Genomic DNA, 6,031 nt, shown 5'->3' with positions numbered 1-6,031 from the left:
TGCGAAGCAGTTAGGTCGCTTTTGACTCTCGATATAAGTCATCTGGTGTGGTGCCTCCTTCTTCAGATGGTAATATATATTTACTTCCAGGACTTCAACATTTGGCACGCCAGTCCTGCTGCTCAATGCGGGCCCTCCTGCTCATTCTGCTGAGGGAATGTCCAATCTTGGCACCCAGTGAAATGTGGCCATGTTGAAGGGGTGGGAATGTTCTGTGTACAAGAGAAATTTGGCCAATGCAATGAGGAACTGAGGAGGATGAGCAAACAGTCTCTTGAGCATTGTGGACTTTTGAGGCCTCTTATGGGCACCATAGGATGCTCTGGTGGGCACACTGGTGCCCATGGGCACCACATTGGCGATCCCTAGCCTAAGCAAATTCATAGCTGAGGTGAGATTTGAATGGAGGACTTTATAGTTCATACATTCCACTGCTAATAAATCTAAATCTTCCACCATCAATCTGAGTAGCTCACATCTTTTCCTCATTTAAGAAATTATTGAAAATTCATGCTTAGTTTTCATTCTTGCTTTTTTTCGTCACAATCCTTCTTCTTTTTTCTTGATGGCCATTTGTCCTGTTATTCCTCTAGCTTCCCAATTCCTTTTTCCCTTTGTGTTTTATTTGATTGTAAACCTGAGGGCAAAACCACGTCTGTTTTAATATTTGTATGATGTCTGATAAGCACAGTATAAATAACGGGGGATAATTTGATGCATCTCTCTCCTCCAGAACACACTTTTCTCTACTCTTTGGCAGGTGCTTGAGGAAGCGATCTTTCTTTCCCTTATATTTGGGAAACAATGAAGTTGGAACTATAAATGAAGAGGGGCAGCCCACAAACACTTTGGTGGCACGCCCTGTGAAATGTGTTTGCTGTGATAGGTGATGACGACAACGGCACCATCTTGAGGAAAAATTGGAGACACGATGCCTTGAAACAGGGCTTCCTCACCCGAGTCTGCTTTTCCCATCAGTGTTAGCAATGAGATGTTGTGCACACACTTCTGTGTTCTTCCACATAATGTAAGCCACAGTACATAAATATATCCTGCTTCCACCCTGTTGCTTCTTATGAACAGTTTTGTGCGTGTTAGTGGCTTAACACAGCAAAGTTGTTGTCCTCACTCCATTTCAAGCTGCATTTGTACAGTGGTACCTCGGGTTACATACACTTCAGGTTACATACGCTTCAGGTTACAGACTCTGCTAACCCAAAAATAGTACCTCGGGTTAAGAATTTTACTTCAGGATGAGAACAGAAATTGTGCTCCGGCGGCGCGGTGGCAGCAGGAGGCCCCATTAGCTAAAGTTGTGCTTCAGGTTAAAAACAGTTTCAGGTTAAGAATGGACCTCCGGAACAAATTAAGTTCTTAACCTGAGGTACCACTGTACGTTGTTGGGAATGAAGATGCATCCTCCTAATGCGCTTGACCTGTTTAATTTCCCTCTGCCTGCAACCCCCCCCCCCTCCGAACTTCTGTTCAATAAGCTGTCATCTGCACACATCACTTGGGAAGACAGGCGAACTAATACCAGTGTACCGGAAGAAGCAAAGATCACCAGTGTTGAAGCAATGATACTACATCAACTTCCTTGGTCTGGTCATATTGTGCGGAGACCTGATTATTGTCTTCCAAAGCAACTACTCTATTCTGAACTTAAAAATGGAAAGCGTAATGCTGGTGGTCAACAAAAGAGGTTTAAAGACTGTCTCAAGGCAAATCTAAAAAAATGAACACTGACAACTGGGAAACACGGGCCTGCGAGTGCTCCAGTTGCAGAACAGCCTTTACTAAAGGTGTCATGGGCTTTGAAGAAACCCGAACTCAGGACGCAAGGGGGCAACGTGCTAAGAGGAAGGCACGCTTGGCAAATCCACAACGTGATCAACTCCCGTCCAGAAACCAATATCCCCACTGCAGAAGGACATGTGGATCCAGAATTGGCCTCCACAGTCACTTACGGACCCATTGTTAAAACCGTGTTTGTGGAAGACAATCTTACTCGTCTACGGGTGATCATCATAGAAGAATAAAACACACTGCTCCAAAGAATCTGGGGAACAGTAGCTTACTCCCCACAGAGCTACAATTCTGAGCACACATAACAAACCACAATTCCCAGGGTTCTTGGGTGGGGGAAAGATATGCTTTAAAGGTATTGTGTGTATGCAGCCTTAGAAAATGGCTACAAGAAGAAGAAGAGTTTGGATTTGATATCCCGCCTTTCACTCCCTTTAAGGAGTCTCAAAGCGGCTAACATTCTCCTTTCCCTTCCTCCCCCACAACAAACACTCTGTGAGGTGAGTGGGGCTGAGAGACTTCAAAGAAGTGTGACTAGCCCAAGGTCAACCAGCAGCTGCATGTGGAAGAGCGGAGACGCGAACCCGGTTCACCAGATTACGAGTCCACCACTCTTAACCACACTGGCTCTATAATACAATTATATTATTGCATGTTAAAAGATGTATATTATATTAAAAGATGGGGCAGTCTCTCTGCCTGCAGGCTCAATGGAGTTTAATGTGGCTTAATAATAATAATAATAATAATAATAATAATAATAATAATAATAATAATAATAATAATTCTTCAAAGCATTCAAAGTTGTGGATCTCATTCTCCTGCAGTCAGCCCATTCCAGCACCTGCTGTAAATGTGGAAACAGTGTTTTATGTTTGCATCAGGTGACAAGCAAGTTCTAATTGTGATTATTAATCTGTTATCCTGGCTAATTTGTCACTTTGTAAGGTCCGAAAGGGTGATGAGCTTGCAGGTGTAAACCAGACCCTGGTGGGCTGCCATACTATTATGCTTGCAGTTCCACTTTCCAACACATGGTGGAAGTAGGTTATCAGAGAAGCTCCCCCTCTCAGGCAGGGCCTCCCCAAACTATTATTCCACTGACACATTTTTTATTATTACCTGTGATGATTTAATCTATGGCGGTGACTCATTTGCTCTTGGAAGTTGCTGCTTGAAGTTGCTGCAGTTATCCAATTAGCAATAGCGCATGCCTGAAAAGGGCCTCCTCTGCTCCCCACCCCCGCTCAGAACTAGGCAATCCCACTGGGGCAATTTCCTCTTTCAAAAGGTGTCAAGTTGGATTGGTGGGGCTTCTGTGATGCCTGTGCTGGTCCCCAAGTGCTTGGCGACAGAACCGTAGCTACAGGAGGGCTAGCCAGGCTTTTTTACCCTGGGTGAAGCCTCCAGAGGGCAGCCATTGAGGCTCCCAGCCTGCGGGAGGGTGTGCAAATGTGAGTTGTGGGGTGCCAAAACAAAATCTAGTTTTGCCCCCGCTTGGGGGTTCCCAAGGGATGAAGGCATACATTGTGTGATATGGAGCAGTTCACTAGGAAATGCATCCATTTCCTGAGACAGTAGCCTCACTCTGCCTAATAGCAGAGCAGAGCCTGATGCCACTGTCCTGCTGTGCCTAGCTGCTTCAGGTTCCCCTTTCCAGCCCGTCTTCCTTGACACTGGATTTTTCTTCTTCTAAATTTGCTTGTATTCATAGATGCAGTTACTGTTGTTCTATTTATTTGCCGCTTACTGCAAACAAAAGCCAGCCGTGCCCTTTTCCAGAATACACCATTCTGGGGGCGCCTGCCGAGACCACATAACACCGGCCTTGAAAGACCTAAATTGGCCCCAGTACATTTCCGAGCACAATTCAAAGTGTTGGTGTTGATCTTTAAAGCCCTAAATGGCTTCGGCCCAGTATACCAGAAGAAGCGTCTCCTCCCCCATCGTTCTGCCCGGACTCTGAGGTCCAGCTCTGAGGGCCTTCTGGTGGTTCCTTCACTACGAGAAGCAAAGCTACAGGGAACCAGGCAGAGGGCCTTCTTGGTAGTGGCACCTGCCCTGTAGAACGCTCTCCCACCAGATGTTAAAGAGATAAACAACTACCTGATATATAGAAGACATCTGAAGGCAGCCCTGTTCAGGGCCATTGAGCATGCTCAGTCCCTACTGGACTGTTTTGGGATGGCTCCCACTCCATTTAGAACTTTTTTTCCTGAAGGGTTTTTTTTTTTTTTTTGGTACTTCTGCAGACCTCTGGGTTTATTCAAGCCTAGGGATGCCTCCCTCTAATAAGTGGATGGTGCCATGACAGATACACAATGATCCACAGTCAGAGGACTGAGTTTGCTACGAGAACATAGGATGTACGTGAACTACTATAGACAGTACTTCCAACTGCCATGTAAAAAAGGTGCTGAATAAAGGTGAGGTATTAGGAGTACGCAAATATAACTACCATTACTCTCTTGTGGATTAGCATCCCTGCCTTCAAGCTCTGGAAAATGTGTGATTTGTGCATTAGAAGGGAAGGGAGAAGTGGGAAGGAGCTAGAACATCTATACAGGGTCAGTTCGTTTTGTGAACTGACATCGCACTTATAAGCATTGGTCCCTTATAGCGTTTTACACTCTTAATTGGCTGCATGCTTAATTCTGTGTTAGATTGAGTCCACCAGTTTGTTGTATGTTTGTTTGTTTGTATGTACATATTTTTACATGCAGTACATTTAAAGCCCATTTAAGGCACATCTCCCCCAAAAGAATTCTGGGCACTGCAGTTTACCCCTAACAGAGAAACAATTCCCAGCACCCTTAACAAACTTCAGCTCCCAGGATTCTTGTTTGAGAGGTGTTTTAATTGTATGGTGTGCATGCAACCTATATCCTGCTACTCCTCCTGGAGTTCAGGGTTTTTCTCACAGCTTTCACAGTGTAATGGGCTAAGCTCACCGGGCCAAGTTCACCCAGTGGAGATTTGGACCCAGGTTTCCCTTCGTCCATCCAAATCTAATGTTCCACCTATTATACTGCCCAACGAATCTGCTGGTGATGACAGTAGTAGGTGATAGCAAAATATGAATTATCTCCTGCAGAGGAAGGGATTTTCCATCTTCTCCAGTGTAACCTGCAGGCTGCAAAGATGGAATTTAAAATTATACTCCCAAGATGTTCTTATTCACAATTATAATGGCATCCATTAGCAAATCTAGGCTTGCTCGCTCCCTTGTTTTAATATGCTCAAGTACAAATATGGGCTAGAAGTATATACTTAAACATTGCTTCAGGAGAGAGTTTACACTGGCAAGTCTCCAAATGATGCCATCTTTGGTAACAGCCCAGACTTGGTAGGATTCCATAAAAGTCTCACTTGCGCTACTGTGATAGTAATTGTCTTAGATCTTCCTCGCTCTTTGTTTACTAGAGTCCACAGTCACAGAGCTGGAGAAGAAGCTCTCTCCCAGGTACACTAAAAATCAATTACTGGACTATATATTGAAATTTGCTAGGTAAACACTGAGATATCTTCTAAAGTGCCTTTATCTGTTTGTTTGTTTGTTTGTTTGTTTGTTTGTTTGTTTGTGTGTGTGTTTTATAGCAAAATTTGACTCTGAATTTGTTTACCATCATGTTGCAAATTAAGGAGAAAAGCAGCGTTTTAAATAAGCCATTGGTTTGTGCCGCATGGCATGTTGTTAGGGGCTAGTGGCTAAAGTAATCAAACTGAACGAAACATCTTAATAGGTAAGATCTTAATAGGTAAGAACATCTTAATAGGTAAGATAAGTAGGTAAGAGCCGAGGAGGCCCGTAAAAACGCAAGGATGGAAGAGGGCAGGTGGCTTGTTCATAGGTGGTGGGGGAAGGAGTGGTTGGGGGTCTGGATAGGAAGAATGTGGCAGCGAGGCCAGAGGAAGGGAAAACGGATCGCGCTGATAGGAAGTGACAGCAGCGGGCACAGAAAGGGTGCGGGGAAGGGGTCGAAGGAGGGTGATGGATGGGAGGTGACAGCGGGAAAGGACCGGCGAGGACGGGGCTGGAGGGACTGGAGGAGCCCCGGCCAGCTTGGTGGCGCAATGTAAAGCCACCTGCTACTCGGGGGTTCAATCCTGCCTGGCGGGTGGTCCCTGACCTCTTCCCGGGAGGCCGCCCCACCGCGCGCGCAGAGGATCGCTCGCCGGATCCTTTTGCGCTCTTGTCCGGCTGCAGAGCCTCGCCATTGCGCGC

At 45.5% G+C, this 6,031-nt stretch overlaps 1 long non-coding RNA gene across 2 annotated transcripts in view; it reads left to right on the top strand.

Annotated features, from left to right (window-relative positions):
- LOC310835343 overlaps positions 1-6,031 on the top strand; it is a 233,228-nt gene that overhangs the window by 79,163 nt on the left and 148,034 nt on the right. The gene's annotated exons all lie outside the window — the stretch shown is intronic.

The sequence above is a fragment of the Podarcis gaigeae genome, assembly GCF_964106915.1.
Source record: "Podarcis gaigeae genome assembly, chromosome: 17".
NCBI lineage: Eukaryota > Metazoa > Chordata > Lepidosauria > Squamata > Lacertidae > Podarcis > Podarcis gaigeae.
Note: the sequence above shows the minus strand (reverse complement) of the source record. Positions and strands in the feature narration are given on the sequence as shown.